Source organism: Gymnodraco acuticeps, unplaced genomic scaffold (genome assembly GCF_902827175.1).
Source record: "Gymnodraco acuticeps unplaced genomic scaffold, fGymAcu1.1, whole genome shotgun sequence".
Lineage (NCBI taxonomy): Eukaryota > Metazoa > Chordata > Actinopteri > Perciformes > Bathydraconidae > Gymnodraco > Gymnodraco acuticeps.
In genome coordinates this window covers 79690-97500 of record NW_022990949.1, presented here as the reverse complement: position 1 = coordinate 97500, position 17811 = coordinate 79690, and the positions used below count along the sequence as shown (strand labels likewise).

The following is a 17811-nucleotide window of genomic DNA, read 5'->3' as shown; positions in this document are numbered from 1 at the left end:
GGCGTTTTGCTGAACAAGATGGTAATCGCCGCATTCAGCTGTAATAGACATGTCAACTTGATGCTCTGCTCACGGATGAGCATACACAACTATTAAGATGATGACCTTACGTGTGTAAATATATTTTTTTCTTTGAGGGGGTCTGCCCCCAAAAAACTGTTTTAAGTCCTGAGAAAGTCAAATCAGACGTTGTGTAAAACTACACTGCCCAGCCAAAAAAAAGTAACCACTTTGATTTAACTAGGCCAGTAGGTAAGGACTTTCCACTGGATAATAACTGCAGTATAAAAGAATGCATGACTGAAGTGATGGAGACCATGTTGAAGGCAAACAAAAAGAGGAAATAACAGGTCAAATCAAGCAAATCCCCCTCTCAGATTCCACAGCAACCAGAAGAACATAAATACTGGCTGGTGATTTGATTCATCAGCTTTGTGATGGAATAAAAAATGCACAGTGCATTTCCTTAGCTGTGGGTGAGTCCACGGACACCACTGACAATGCTCAGTTGCTGGTGTTTGTGAGTTGTTATGATGAGGCAAAGGGGGAGTTTGTTGAAGATGTGTTGGGCCTGACGAACCTCAGTGGACACACAAGGGGGAATACATTTATAAAGCAATAATGGGAATGCTGAATGAAAGAGGGTGCAGCTGCCTTTATTCATAACTGTGCAGCTCTTACACTGCGACTCTGAGGGATCAAGCACAGACACAATAACAATGAAAACTGCTGCATACAGATTATTTTTGTTTTTGCAACCTCGTGTTAAGAATCTTGTTGCAATTGTTTAAAAGTTTGAATGACCGTAATAAACGGACCTTTGTCTTATTGAAACATTTATTTTGGACCTTTAAGATTTGTATTTGAGTACCCCTGCTTTAGAGCTTTGCACATGAGATGTAAGAGTTGCAATGCATCTGCCAGAGCCATAACAATGATGAGAGGACATACTCTTTACTGTATACTACATAGAGTGGAATAGGGACATGGCATGCCGCAGCACATGACCACCGAGGATGAATGAATGTGGTGACCTCTGACACCAGCGTGACCTAGAATCTAAATACAGCTCGCGGCATTGAATTGTCGACCCTTTAAATACCAGGAAGTGCCGGCATGTCCTTGACAGAGGCGATGCTCTATTGCACTGCTGCAGTGTGTCTCCCATGGCAGAGGATGCAGTGTTACACTATTCCCAGTCCCACTGGGAGGGGTAGAATAGCAGCAGCAGCAGCTCTCGAATGTAGGAAATTGGCTGTGATGTAATGTATGGGCTCATGCTGATGCAGAGAAAAAAGATTATGGAACAAGATGAGAATGAACGGGGAAGAAAAAGGCAATTTTGGACGTTTTTGTGACTCCCTGGTGTGAAAGTTTGAGATTTTGGCCGTTATCGTTGGTTCATTTCTGTACAGTGATTTATTTTTAAGTTACCTGCCTGTCCTTTCTTTGTTCTTGGATGCAAAACAATATATATATATATATAGCTCATGATGAACTAATTGGTGAGCGTATGTGTGTTTGTGTGCACAGAAAGGGAAAAAGATTGTGTATCGCTTCACAAGCCTGATCAAACACTGAACACATGTTCTGTTGCCAGAACCCCAGTGTGACAATGGCAGATCTGGCATACACACATGTGGACACACACACACACACACACACACACACACACACACACACACACACACACACACACACACACACACACACACACACACACACACACACACACACACACACACACACACACACACACACACACACACACACACACACACACATACACACACACACACACACACACACACACACAGAAATAGCCACATGCCAAGACCCACACCTACATTGATAATTAAATGAGAATTTACCATTTAGTAAGCTACACCGTTCAGCAGGGAAAGCTTGCTTGCATACAATATAATAAGGGACCATTTTAAGTTGTGTTATGAGTAATTTCACTCAGACTTAACCCTGTCTCCTTGCTTGCATGGTACAGAAAGACAAACTGTAATTGGATGTGCAAAGCAGAGGTTGTGGTAGTTGGCAGTATTTTCCTAAATATATGTCTCTTTTTTTATCTATACAAACCTAAAGGCTTTGAGGACAAGGAATGATTGATGTGTTTGGCAAACCAAATGCTATCCAGTAATGTTGGCTTGGGTTACTGGAGTGTCAAATCCAATAAAGAGCATGATAACGCTGCTAACGATGGCTTCAACTCTAGTATCATTTAGGACTCCAACATTAAATACTATCTAGCCTTTGGGGTTCATGGACAACATTTTGTGGGTTTCAGATAAAAGATTTACTCTTCTATATGTCCCTTTTGTTAAGAATATGAGAAGCTATTACCTTTCAAGGACTGAGTTACAGTTTAAAGGACGTCTATGACATGATTGTTTCACAGGTAGCCAGTTTCCACTAAGTTAACACTTGTATAAATAAAGATAAAAAGTTGTCAGACAATATTCAATGTATTCCAATATTGTATTTCAGTCAATGCGCTATACCACTTTAGCTTTCAACATTGAATATTGACCTGTATGAAACCACAGCTAGCATAAATCGGATTGGTTCATACTACTGAGACTAAAAAGTTTTTTAGACAGGACATTTTAGTTTTTAGTAAAAACTAAAATGTCCTGTCTTAATGCGTCCATGCAGATATATTTTAATGGAGAATACACAATGAATGAGTATGAGATGAGACTCAGTACTGGGTTAGCGATTAAACTACAAAGAAATCTAGTTAGCCAGACATGCTAATGTTTGCAGCTTACAACGCAGAAGCAGATACACACGTTTTAATCCACTTCTGATGCTTTTGCTCTTGTTCATTTGGTTTTGATAGGCATTAAGCACCTTCGGATAACGAGCAGTGTTCTTACTAGAGCTTAACAGGCCTGCTCTGCCTGGTTACGCTTGCTAAGCTATGATTGGAGAATCGCTGTTCTGGTTGTTAGCGAGCTGTCAACTTAAAGCAAGGGGGACATTTACAGAGAGACTTTGATCAGCAGCATCGTCTAGCACCATAACACTACCTGCGATCAGTCCTTGACATCAGAAGTCTTTTGTTTTCATGTAACTAGGATATATCATGCAGGAGAACTTAATACGAAACTGGAGCCTCAATTGAGATACGATTGATTAGCAGATAATTTGCTTCTTCAGTTATCACACACTAATTGTAATACTCTCTCTCTTCCTGCTCTGAAATCCACCTAAATCAGTTTCACCTTCTCGTTAAATTGAGCTTATTGATCTTAAATATGACCAGAGGGCGGTCATTTGTTCTGTTCATTGACGTTACTGGAGAGCAATTGATCTGATCAAAGGACAGCAGGCTATGATACTGTAGGAAGTCCTTAGAGAGCAGATCTGGAGTCATTTGATTACATCACGTCCGGTTAGAAGTACACCCTCATCAGAAAGAAAGGATTCACTGTGTCTTAGTAGATGTAGTATCGTACATTTCAAAGAGTTTCAGCAGGATGGCAGTAACAAGGATGATAACAGTTTAATAAGACTTTGCAGTAGTTTCCATGAGTGCCATCCAACATGGAGAGTTAGGTAATGTGATCAAAGAGTTATCAGATCGTGGCTCCCTTGTCACTGAGAATTAAATCTCACTGTCTCTTAAATCTATTTCCTCGCTGGTTCAGTGGGTTACTTCACAGACATGTGGTCAATTGAAGAATCACTCATTGAGAAACTTGATTGCCAGGTTTTTTAATCAAGTGTTGGGTCTTAGAATTATGTTATTTATTTGAAACAAGTCGGATGGAGAAGTAGAGAGTTTGATTTCTGTTCAATTGTTATTTGTTCGGAAATTTGGAGTATCCTGTTTTGTCTTTGTCTGAAGACACATATAATTCAACCCAGTCTCACGGCATTTCGCGTTATAGTCACGAATGAATTTAATCTATTGATTTGTGTTCACCAACACGATTTTTGCATTTTTTTCGTGTCACACAGAACGATTTGAAAAGCAATGTATTTCTATTGGTAGTATGTTTCGTGCCTGCACCACGTCTTTTTGTCCAGTCGGGTCTTGGAAGACCAGAAGCTGTGTGGTTCATAAAAACATTTTCTTACTCAATATCTTACCCTAAGCCTAACCCTTTTATTTAAAATTGTATAATGTCGGAGTTGTTTTGCCGTCCGCGAGAAAAAGAAATGGGGCTCAGAGCCTCAGAATACTGAAATCTGTATTTTTTAAAAAGACATTTCCTTCTAATTTGTTATTATTTGGTGCAGGCATGAAACATACTACCAATAGAAATACATTGCTTCTAAAATCGTTCTGTGTCATAATACTGAAATCTGTATTTTTTTAAATCTCTTTTTCCCTGAAATTTGTTATTATTTACATTGCATGTGTGACACGAAAAAAATGCAAAAATCGTGTTGGTGAACACGAATCAATAGATTAATTTCGTGACTATAACACGAAATGCCGTGAGACTGTGTTGTAAAAATTCCTGATCGGTGACATTACCATGCAGCATCTCCATTTGTCTTTAAAGGAATGGTATGCTCATGACACTCATTTTTAAATAATTATCATCCGATAAAACAGACCAGTCTCTGCCAGTCTTTTTTTTTTTTATTAATCCGATGACATTATCAGTGATTTTAAACTGATTAATTACCTAAATAACATCAACACTGTGGGCGGCGCCATTTTACCGGACGTGACGTAAACCATGCGTTTGGTTTCGAGGACACGTTGATGTTCATGTTATTTACTGTAGTTACTCTCTTCAAATATGCCTCATTGTATCGCGAAACATTGCCACAATTCTGATAGGAACAATCCACGGAATGCTCGGTTCCATCTGTTGCCAAAAGGTAAGCGTAGGAAGTACGTTCGGAGGCAGTGGCTAGCGAAATGTGGCCGGCCCGAACCGAAAGATCCACAGGCGCATGTATGCAGCGAACATTTCAAGTTTCCGGACGACTACTCTGAGAGTATGATAAAACATAACATGGGATTTATTGAACAACCATTACTTAATGGAGATGCAGTACCATCGGTCTTTCTGGTGTCATCACCGACCACGACACCAGTTCGGCCAGTTGAGAAATCGCCCTCTGCAAGTGTGAAGCGACGGAGGACCAGAAGTAGTGCTCGGAGTAAGAATAAGGTATGTTATAGCGCATTTCCATTGCAGCGGGTAGCCCCGTTTAAACGTCCTTTATCGTCCAGGCCAGGCCAGTTTTTGGTGGCCTTTCCATATAGCATAGTACCGGCTAGTGGGTATTTTCCCCCAGTTTTTCTGGCCCCATAAAATCGTGGTTCTAGGGCTAGGGACAACGAGGCTGAGTATGCTAAACTAGAGAGGGAATCGCTAGCAAGGGTGGTACTACATGCATACATATCTAGTAGGGGTGTAACGGTTCACAAACATTTCGGTTCGGTACGTACCTCGGTTTTTTGGTCACGGTTCGGTTCGGTACGTTTTCGGTACAGCAGAATTTTTTTTCACAAAACATATATATATATTTTTTTATTATTATTATTAAACTGTGAATAATGTATTCACTCAAATAAATACAAAATATAATAAAATAAACATTAAGGTGCAGCATTTCGATGAACTGAAATAATCTGTATTTGAACTGTACTGTACTAGCACCTAAGCAGCCAGTTTGACATTAGGACTTGCTTGTCATTGTATTTTCATGTTTTTTTAAAGAAAAATTAACTTGTCCACATTGCTTGCCGAAAGGGCAGATCTGCTGGCACTAACAATGTCTCCTGATGTGGAGAAAACCCTCTCGCTAGGGACAGAGGTAGCCGATACAGCCAGGTAGCGCTTTGCTAACATGGCAACATAAGGATATTTGGCGTTTGTAATAGCTTTGGCTCGGTCTGAACTTTTTGCGATTGGTGGAGGCTTAAATGCTAGCGGGAGTTGGGTTTGCACTTCAGTCTTTTTTCTTTTGGTACCGGTGATATTCACGTTCGGGTGATGCCTTTTCAAGAGTGTGCAAGTGTGATGTATTGCTAGCCGCGTAACCAATTTTAGTTGAACAATGCCGACAAACAGCTTTGGTTCGGTCCACCTGTCTTTGTCCGTCATCCTTGTACGTAACTGCGAAACCAAAATGTTCCCAAACCGGAGACTTCAATGATGCTGGAGGATTTTCGAGCTCAACTTTATCTGCGTTCGCCATTCATTTTTGACAGTTCCTCAAATTACTGACTACATATGAACGCATCCCTCTGACCAGCTCTCATAGTATGCCTCTCATCCAATGAAATGACTTGCTCGCTCTATGACGCGTTGAACCCAATGTGAGCAAATTACTCTGAATGCTGCGACGCAGCACCTGAGATTACTTCCAAAAAGTTATTCACGTTCTCAATTTTTTACGTTTAACGTTATATTCGTTCGGTACACTTCGGTACACACCTGTACCGAACCGAAGGGCCCGTACCGAATAATTTCGGTACGGGTACGTGTACCGTTACACCCCTAATATCTAGTAATCAAAATCATTGTGTCTACTAAGTAGTACTAAGTAGGCTCGAACCTGTATGGCTGAATTCCCCCATCCAATCTCTTCATATTGCTCAAAACTTCTTCCTCGGCTGACGAGTCCGAACTCAAATACTCCGCCAAGTTCTCATTCATAACACTCCGTTCGATGTCTCACTATGGGATGCGCCTCATCGCGGAGCAAACAGAAGCATCAATCTCATTACGCCAATCCTGATTGGCTGGTGATCTTGACGTCAGCGTCAGGGAATTCACCCCCTATAAGTAGCTTGCGCCACAACGCATGCGCCATTCAAAATAAGCACCTCTTCTCGCTTCACCATAGCAAGGAGGGCCGTCTGGTGAGACATCTCACTTCATGTTACTCTGAGAACTGGGGTTACGTAAGTAACCTATAGTTCTCATTCATAACACTCCGTTCGATGTCTCACTATGGGAAATTGTAGCTCCCGTATTGTCAGACGAGCTTATCTCGAAAATCACCAAACCAACCAGAACTTAACAGGTAGAGCTCTGACTCAACCAGGTGCCCAGCACTGCTTGAGTCACACTGGGAGCAGAACGTCCAGCCTGTTAAGAGGCGGACAAAAGTGAGCGGCGAGGACCAGCTCGCCGCTGCACCAATGTCACAAACCAGTGGGAGAGCCGTTGCTTAGTAACAGGCTTGCCCTTATAAGGGTTAGCCCAGGACACAAGGGGTTGGTCATTATGACAAAGCACCCTTGATCTGTCCCTGTACGTGCGTAAAGCACGGGCTGGACACGGCCCTTCTCGCTTCAGAGCACATCTCTATAGTAGCCGGACAAGCTTAACGGTCCACAGACTGAACCCAAATATAACCATTTCGGTCGCCGGGCGCTCGCCGGCTACTCCTTCTGCTTCGCAAGAAGACGGTAATACTAACGCCAGTTAGTATTAAAATCGACCTCGCCGTTCTTTCCCCGGAAAGTAAGGTAAGGTTTTGATTTTTCTCAAGCTAGCTACGCACCTGTTGCTAGCTAGCTTCCCCTTACTACCGACACCACGGTAGCGAGGACGCTTTTCTTTTTCTCTCTCACGGAGGAGAAAAGGATTAGAAGTATATTGACACACCAGTCAATATTCTTTGAGAACAAAGGACCCACACCGTCCCTTTTTCTCCGGATTAAGGACGGGTTGGTAACACTTTTTCTCTCAACGACGTACCTGTTACGAGCGGGTCCTCTCCACGCCACGAGGCGAACAAGATGGACGCCTCTCCCCCTCACACCAGAGGAGTCAGGGACTCGGAGGCTCGGTCATGCGGCTGCGGGTTGAAGATAGCAGGCACAGACTCACACCAGGTCTGCTCATCCTGCCTCGGGCTGGAACACGCCCAGGAGACTATCGACAACCCCGGCTCGTGCGGGCATTGTGCCCTTTTCACCCGAAAGAGCCTCCACCGACGGCTAGCACACCAAGCTAGCTTGTTGGAACAGGACTCCCTCATGTCCACTGATTCGCCGTTTGGCAATCAAGACACGGGGGCGTCCGCCGCAGAGACTGAGCCCCTCACTGTGTCGGTCTGGGGCTCACTAACAGCGGCAGCTGCGGAACCGGGATCCCACGCCGTGTCAGGCCGGGACCCGGTGGCGGCAAGAGACGCGGGAACGGAGCCCCACGCCTCACCAGGCGGGAGCTCCCGGCGAGACCTCACCATGGTCTCGCCCGCAGAGGCTCGGCCTGCTCCGCATACCGCCGATGGAACTGCTGGTGGCAGCCCACCTCCTACTGAGGATGGGCCCGTCACCAAGCAGGAACCCCACGCTGCCAGCGAAGGTGGACCGTTTCCAGTCGACCATGACTGAACGGTCCTACAGAGCCGCAGCGTTGTCCGCCAGGGCTCTGAACGTTTCCTCACTGCTAACCGCATACCAAGCGGAGCTCTGTGAGGATATGTTGAGTAATCCTGGACCGGCCGTTCTGGATGAGTTGGCCGCGGTCACAGACATTTGTCTCCGTGTCCAACGCTGCGCCGTCCAGGCCACGGGCAAAACAATGGGGATCATGGTGGTGCAGGAAAGAGCTAGATGGCTCAACCTCACCAACCTCCCAGACCGGGAAAAGGAGGATGTGCTTGACATGCCCATCGTTCCCGAGGGGATTTTCGGCTCCGCTCTTGCCTCCATGCAGAGGAGATGCGAGTCGAAAAAGAAGGAGGACGAGGCCCTCCACCTCTGCCTCCCTCGAAGGGCCCAGCCGCTGCCTTCGCAGCGGCAGCCCTTCGTCCAAGCTGCTCAGAACCCTGCTCGGTTCAAAATACCGAAAACGCAGAGGTCGCAGTCCGCCCCGAGTCCCCAGCCCAGGCAGGGGACGAGGGCGAGCTGGCCTAGAAAATCTCCGGTTCCGGCTGCAGCCCAGGCGCAGCCAACCCAGAATTTCGGCCAGCAGTCAAGGAAGAAGAAGCGAGCGGCGTGACAGCCCCTCCTTCTCCCCTCTGTGACAGAGCTGGAAGTCTACGGTTCCCCAGCTCTAAATATGTTCCCGCCGCCTCGAGAGATGCCTCAACACCATCCTCAAGTCCGCGTAAACACATGTCACACACTTATTGATTTTTCTGTCATAAAACATTTTCCGCTGACGCATCCAGGCTTCGAGCCAAGGGCGCAGCTCGAAAATGAAAAGAAAAACAATAAAAACAATAAACAGTCCGTCAACTGTTCCCCTTCTGAGAGCAGCTACGGCCTCTCTCAAAGGGCGGACAATTGACGGGTCTGTGAAGGCACCACCGTCACGCGCATGCGCAGTGCCGGCTGGGGCTGTAAAGGCTCCACCGTCACGCGCATGCGCAGTGCCGGCTGGGGTCGTGAAGAAAAGCCCGCCCCGAGTCCCCAGCCCAGGCTGGAGACGAGGGCGAGCTGGCCTAGAAAATCTCCGGTTCCGGCTGCAGCTCAGGCGCAGCCAACCCAGAATTTCGGCCAGCAGTCGAGGAAGAAGAAGCGAGCGGCGTGACAGCCCCTCCTTCTCCCCTCTGTGACAGAGCTGGAAGTCCACGGTTCCCCAGCTCTAAATGTGTTCCCGCCGCCTCGAGAGATGCCTCAACACCATCCTCAAGTCCGCACAAACACATGTCACAAATTTGTTGATTTTTCTGTCATAAAACATTTGCCGCTGACGCATCCAGGCTTCAGGCCGAGGGCGCAGCTCAAAAAAATGATAAGAAAAACAATAAAACCAATAAACAGCCCGTCAACTGTTCCCCTTCTGAGAGCAGCTACGGCATCTCTCAAAAGGCGGATTACAGGCGAGTCTGTGAAGGCACCACCGCCACGCGCATGCGCAGTGCCGGCTGGGGCTTTAAAGGCACCACCGCCACGCGCATGCGCAGTGCCGGCTGGGGTTGTGAAGGCACCACCGTCATGCGCATGCGCAGTGTCGGTGGGGATTGTCGAAAAGGGGCACCACTGTGTTCAGACACTAGAGGGCCCCATAACACAACAAATAGAGACTCAGAGGGGAAGAGACGTGACATCTCCACTGGCTCTAAGGAGCATGCAGTGGAAGATGCTCACATCATCTGCTTGGGTTTTCAAGACAGTAACACAGGGCTACAGACTCCAATTCGCTGTCACCCCCCCTCGCTTCTCGGACATTCTGCATTCGCAGGCCCGAGGAGAGTCAGCCCATATTCTGGAGAGAGAGATTCTCTCTCTCCTAGAAAAGAGGGCTATATCTATTGTACCCGCCGAGCAGAGTCAGGGCGGCTTCTATTCCAAGTACTTCCTCGTTCCCAAACGGGAAGGGAACGGAATTCAGCCAATACTTGATTTGAGGGCTCTGAACAAATATCTAAAAAGATATAAGTTCAGAATGCTCACTCACACATCTCTGCTGCGGCTCGTGCGACAAGACGACTGGTTTACATCAGTCGACCTGAAAGATGCGTATTTTCACAGATTCGCATTTCAGGGGATCTGTTATGAATACAGAGTACTCCCCTTCGGTCTGTCTCTCAGTCCAAGGGTGTTTGTACGATGTACGGAAGCCGCGATAGCCCCGTTAAGACAACAGGGTATTCGCCTAGCGACCTACCTGGACGACTGGCTGCTTCTCGCACAGTCGGAGCAGGAGGCTGTTACGCAGACAAATGTCCTCGTAAAGCACCTGCTCAACCTGGGTTTCATAATAAACACAGAGAAGAGCATGTTGTGCCCCGCGCAGACTATACTCTTCCTGGGTTTACACCTGAACTCGGTGCCCTTTTCAGCTCGCTTGTCAGCGGATAGAGTGAAAGCTTTCAGAGCTTGTCTTGCTCTTTTCCAGCTGCGCAAACATGTTCTCTTCAGATCATGCCTGCGATTGCTGGGGCTCATGGCGTCAGCCATCCTGGTCGTACGACTGGGACGCTTACACATGAGGGAGTTTCAGCGCTGGGTGGCCGCCCTAAAACTAAACCCGCGCGGAGAGTGATGGTTACTGTGAAATGCGTAATGGCACTGCGCCACTGGCTGCACCCGACTTTTCTAGTACGAGGTGTGCCTATGGGTGCTGTCCTTTCACGGAAAGTGGTCACCACGGACGCATGTCTGACAGGTTGGGGAGGTATTTATGAAGGTCGCCCGGTGAGGGGTCTCTGGAGCAGAGACCTCCAGCGGGCGCACATAAATTACCTGGAGCTTTTAGCGGTGTTTCTCACCCTAAAACGCTTTCTGCCTTTCCTCAGGGGACATCACGTCCTTGTGAGGACAGACAATACGACCACAATATCGTATATTAACCGCCAAGGGGGTTTGCGTTCTCTCCAGTTACACACACTGGCGCGCAAACTGATCCTATGGAGCGGTAGACGTCTCCTCTCTCTGAGAGCGACGCACGTACCGGGAGTGATGAACCTCAGGGCAGATCTACTGTCCAGAGGTATACCACTTTATGCAGACTGGACTCTACATCCAAGGATTGTGAGCCAGCTGTGGGTGCGTTACGGCAGAGCCGCGGTGGATCTGTTCGCATCGAAAGACAACGCTCAGTGTCAGCTGTTCTTTTCGATGCGCGATCTAAATGCACCGTTAGGCGTGGATGCACTCGCGCACAATTGGCCCCCGGGCCTTCTGTACGCGTTCCCACCCCTGGCTCTGATACCCCCAACTCTGGCCAGAGTGAGAGAGCAACGCCATACACTTATCCTGATAGCTCCGCACTGGCCAGCTATGTACTGGCTAGCGGAGATATATCAGCTGCTGTGCGGGTAGCCATGGCAGCTCCCACTACGCAGGGACATACTGTCCCAAGCGGGGGGGGCGATCTTTCACCCACACCCAGAGCGCTTGGCTCTATGGGCCTGGCCCGTGAGTGGTACAATCTGAATACAGTGTGACATGAAGCTGACCCTGGCAGCTGCCAAGCGAGCCAGTGGCACTCATGCACTATCTGTACAGTTTTCATGCACTCAGTTTGCCCCAGGGCAAACAGAGTGTGGTTGAAGCCCAACCCTGCCTTTATCTTAAGGCGGTTGGTTCAGGTACACATTTGACATTGAGGCATCCTCCCCGCCACTGTATTCCTCCGGGGACCAGCGGCTGGATTTGCCGTGTCCAGCCCGTGCTTTACGCACGTACAGGGACAGATCAAGGGTGCTTTGTCATAATGACCAACCCCTTGTGTCCTGGGCTAACCCTTATAAGGGCAAGCCTGTTACTAAGCAACGGCTCTCCCACTGGTTTGTGGAAGCAATTGCTTTGGGGCTCATACGAGTCAGAGTTCGCAGGCACCCTCGGGTCCGCGAGCTCTTTCGACTCAGGGTCTGGCTGCATCCTGGACTCTGTCCAGGATGTCTCCCATCCAAGACATTGGTGCAGCGGCGAGCTGGTCCTCGCCGCTCACTTTTGTCCGCCTCTTAACAGGCTGGACGTTCTGCTCCCAGTGTGACTCAAGCAGTGCTGGGCACCTGGTTGAGTCAGAGTTAAGTTCTGGTTGGTTTGGTGATTTTCGAGATAAGCTCGTCTGACAATACGGGAGCTACAATTTCCCATAGTGAGACATCGAACGGAGGGTTATGAATGAGAACTATAGGTTACTTACGTAACCCCAGTTCTCAGAGTAACATGAAGTGAGATGTCTCACCAGACGGCCCTCCTTGCTATGGTGAAGCGAGAAGAGGTGCTTATTTTGAATGGCGCATGCGTCGTGGCGCAAGCTACTTATAGGGGGTGAATTCCCTGACGCTGACGTCAAGATCACCAGCCAATCAGGATTGGCGTAATGAGATTGATGCTTCTGTTTGCTCCACGATGAGGCGCATCCCATAGTGAGACATCTCACTTCATGTTACTCTGAGAACTGGGGTTACGTAAGTAACCTATAGTTTTCGTGTGTTTACAAAGTGAACGCATGGATGACGTCACGACCATCACGTGACTACTGAAAATGGGCAAAATGAGAGCGGCCTGACGGAATATACAGGTTTTGATAAAAAAGAGCTATAAAATCATTATTTACCGGGGAATATCGCTGATTTCTTCAGGGTATGGTTTAAACATAATGTTTCACTAAATACTGAAGTTTTGATTAATTATCTAATGAGTGGAGCATTCCTTTAACTAATAAGGCAAACGTTTGGGAAACAAGATCGATCCACAGTAAATAGGCTTTCAAGCTTCACATATGCTAGTTAGCTTAGCTTAGCATAAAGACAGGAAGCAGGGGGACGAGCTAGTATTGCTCAAAACGATCTGTTTCATATAAAACAACATTATAGAGGGGTGGTATATTCCTTACAAACTAAATGTAAAAGTATTCTTGTCACATTGAAGTTGCAAGGATACAAGCAGGGAATTCAGGAAGTAATGGTACCTGGTAAAAAAAAATGTTTGGCAGATACATGTACGTCCTCTCTGAAACCACAACTTGTTGGTTCATAATCTTACTATTGTGTGCAGAAGATGGAATTGTATTGTGGTAATTCATTATTTTGCATTCTAGTAGATGGATTTTGATACTTTCAGATCGAACCAGGCTCGTAGTTTCTCTGTGTTTACAGTCTTTATGCTAAGCTTAGCTAACCGGCTGCTGATCAAAGCCTTATGTTTAAAGGGAAAGTGGAATTTATCTTTTAATTAAACACTCGGCAAGAAAGTTAATAAGCCAGAATTCCACACTATTATAGAAAACAGCTTATAATACTGATTTTCTGCAATTTATTTCTTGTCCAGATTTAACCTACTTCTTGCTATATCAGGATCCTTTGTCATGCCACCATGTGCTCCTTTAACAGGATCTTCTCCTCTTTGAAAGATTAATTTCAGATTTCTAACAATACTGCCTTAAAATCCACAAGATTACCATGGCAGGTGGAGACGGATTTCATCTTGAAAATCGAAATTAACTCAACTCCAGCTATATTAGTCTTGTCTGACTTTTAAATTCCAATGAAAACTAAAGGACTTTAAACGGTAAGGATGAAAGCTGAAGTGCCAGATGTTTGAGTGGCAGATGTCACTGCTGGACAGATGGGTTTCAGCCAGTCAACAAGATTACGGGTGTTGAGATTTAACGTGGATTGTCAGGCATTTATGAGGAAATCAGTTGGGCCACATGGACAAACATATGGATGATATTGTACTTTAATCAAAGGATTGGAGGCAACGTGGGAGGCCAACTTGTTTCTGGCGTCATAATACATCACTGTAAGTCTATAATAGGCTTTTCTTAGTAAAAAAAAAAAAAGAGCAATAATCCTAATCATACAGGATTGTTTGGGTTTAAAATAGCATACATATTCCCCTCCAGATATAATCATGACATGGTTATAATTACAGAAACTAGTTTAAGAATGATAGGAAAGATAGTAAGACCTTTACAGTAATTTCCTTACATCTTTGGCTTGATTCAGATGCTTGAAATGCTCTCCCAGGCTGTCCTATTAGCATCCATTCTGTGTTAAAATGTTTGACGAAACGTTTTTTTCAGGCATGAATCGTGACACTTTTGAGTAACTGCACACATTTCCGTGTCATTGTACATGTCACTCATCTGCCTTTTTCATACACTGTCGGTCAGGGTTATTACTGCGGCTTCAGCCAAAGCTGGTCATTACACATCAATGCACCTGATGTTGAAAGTGCTTCGAAGGCGAAAATACCGTGAGAAGCAGCAAACAACACAAAAATAATCGTTCTAACCTCGTCCTTATTCCCAGTCCCAAAGCATGTCATAACCAACATGCTTAAACCATAACATTACACGCATCTGTAGCGTGAAATGAGTGCTATTATGGGAATATATTGTGAAGCTGTGAACTTGGGGTAATTACAGTTATGACATGAATAACTGCTGTTATTTTCAAGTAGCAAAAAGGTTAAAATACATGTGGTGAAGTACAATAAGAAAAAAAAGACAGCCTCCTCCACCATGACACCCCAACCCCCATTCCTGTCTTCCCCCTTGTCAGACCTGATAACTCCAACACATGCCAAGGCATCCTAATGAGATACTGCACCTCATATGGACAGAGGAAATGGGACATTGTGAGAGCATTTAAATCCTCTGCAGGACAGAGTGATAGTGCAGCGCTGGAAGATACCGGCACATGCTGTCAACACCATTTTGCGCTGAGCATTTTGACCAGCTGAGGGTGCAGGAAGTGACAGAATGTACCGAGGTGATGAAGACTGATACGAGGGGCTGGGAAAGGAACAAAATGTTGAGAGCAGAGGATGAATAAATGAGTTAATGAGGGAAGAGATTAATAGAGAGTGACAAGCAGAGATACTGACTGAGAAGAGGGGGTGAGAGACAAAGAGTGACGGAGAGACAAAGAGTGACGGAGAAGGAGCGAGGAGGAAATGCAGACGGGCATGTTTCTATGGGCTCTCAGGAAAGATTTGGGATGAGGGAGTCTTGCATCATCACGGCGGGCCAATGAAAAGGCTCGGTTATAATGTTCAAAGGGAGTGTCCTAGCAACAGCAGAGTAAATACCATCGCAGCCTCCGTTCCATCTTAGGCAGAACAAAACCTACACACACATTTATTAACACACTCTGTGCACACACACACACACACACACACACACACACACACACACACACACACACACACACACACACACACACACACACACACACACACACACACACACACACACACACACACACACACACACACACGTTAGCTGTTTTATTTATACAAGTAAATGGGTTATCATCTGCATATTGTGATTCATGGCCATACGCTGTCAGCGAAAACCCTATGAGTCACTGCATGAGTGCACGTTTCACATGACAGTGATATATTGTGACAAGGATCCAAGATATATATTCTCTATACATGTAGATAAGATTTATGGTTTATTTAACAATGAGAGACCTGGCAAAGGCACGCAGCATCATAGACTGAATCATATAGCTACAGACAGAAAACACTACATTAATATGTACATGTTTTAATACATTATATAGTAAGTATATCCAAATCCAAAATGTATATTGATAAATTAAAAAGTGTGAATGAATATATGTGTATATCTTTATATATCTGTGTGTGGGCATATACTGTACTGTATTGGATTGAGAGGTGTATGTATGTTGTACAAAAAGAGAGGATAGGACATACCTGCATACTGTTTGTGATATATAGATTTGAATTGTAGATTACAACACGAGTGTGTGTGGGTGTTATATGTGTGTGTGTTTGTCCTGAAAGTCTACATGGCAGTAAATCATAATTTCATCTACTCACATGGATTATAACCAGTCAGTAGATTACAGTAGGATAGACAGGGAGCAGAGCTTTCAATTACACACCTCTCCTCTACCCGCCCATACACACTCAAACACACACACACTTCATCATGCTTTTCTTACTATTTATCCATCCACAGCATCGCTCCCTCATCCCCCCCCCAGCACACAAAGAGGACCTGCAGAGTCACACGGCTTCACCCGCTCCGTCTAACAACCTCATGAACACATTCATCTCTAGCAGATCTGTGTCACATTTGAAAAGCCTCCTAAAAACCCTCTTTCATTCATCCCTCCATTCAGTTTTTCCTCCCTTCCTTTTCCCTCCTCCCTGTTTTTCCCCCACTCCAATCGCATGCACCCACCCCTTCTGATCAGCAGTGCAATCTGGGGCTATTGTTTTTAGCAGGCTGTTTGCAGAGACGGCTCCCACAAGCACACACACACACACCTCACTGTAAGAAAACCGGATGCCTTTTTTTTGCAGTGATGCTAACTGTTCCTGATATAAAGTGTGTGTGATAATGGAGCTGTAGAGGCGAGTTTGACATGTGATCTACCCACATTGTTCCAGAAACACTCCGGTGTATCAGTGAGATATGGGATGCATGTGCCGTGATGCTTCTAGGTCACATATGTCCTGTGACCAAAACCATCATACATCACTGGAAATATAAGGATATGTGGACTCCATATTCCCCTTTCCTTCTTTGAGGAAGAATTGCTGAGGTGTGCGTTTGTACATGTGTATGTGTGTGTGTGACGCTGGCAGTGACCGTGCCGCTCTGGCTAACCACTGCAGTGAAAGAGGACAAGCCCCAGTTGACCATCCACCCAGGGACAAATGTATCACTCCCTCCCTGCCCCCGGGATCCTGACCCACGCTAGTCCTTCTACCCACAAACCACCTCGAAAAACAAGCACCAGTCTTAGCACCAGGCTTCAGTCTAACCCACATCCTCCAGCCTCAGCCTCCCTCTCCAGCGAAGCCTCTCTTTTAGGTGCAGGGTGGGACTGTGAGGATGGAGCGTTTGGTAAAAGATAAAAATGAAGATCTTACCGGCTGGGCGTGCAGGAGGGGAGGATGATGCTCTTCCTTCCTTTCTCCCTGGACCGAGGAGGAGGTGAAACACAGATGGATGACGGGAACAAAAGAGACCCAAAAAAAAGGAGACAAACCAGTCTTGAGAAAATGCAGCAAGAGGGACAGAGGATGCAACAAAAAAGAGGGTCAAAAAGGAAGTCCTAGTGTTGCTTTTCTCTATGTCTTTCTTAGAGAAGCTCCTTTATCCTTGTGAGCCAGAGGGCTGTGGATTCACCTAAACACCGAGCACACGCACTGCCTCACGCCACGCAGCCCTCCCTCTTCCTCACTCTCTCTCCCCTCTCTCTGCACTAAAGACAGCAGCTGTTGGTCTATGAGAAATGGAACGCCATGCCCCCCCCTCCCCCGTCTCCTCACAAAGACCCCCACCACACACACACACATTCAGCATGTCCTCACAACACCCCCTCCCCCTTTGACTCACATCTACCACTACCACTAGCCTGCTGGTAATAAGAGGAGCGGGCGCGTGTGTGTGTGTGTGTGTGTGTGTGTGTGTGTGT

General features: G+C 46.1%; 1 protein-coding gene across 3 annotated transcripts in view; it reads right to left on the bottom strand.

Moving 5' to 3' along the window:
• The window catches only part of fam49al (family with sequence similarity 49 member A, like), a 51277-nt gene extending 33670 nt beyond the window's left edge, over positions 1-17607 (bottom strand). For all 3 annotated transcript variants that reach the window (XM_034235035.1, XM_034235037.1, XM_034235033.1), the window contains exon 1: positions 17264-17607. The gene's annotated coding sequence lies outside the window, so the exon portion shown is untranslated. The remainder of the gene's footprint in view (positions 1-17263) is intronic.
• Between the last annotated feature and the right edge of the window lie 204 nt (positions 17608-17811).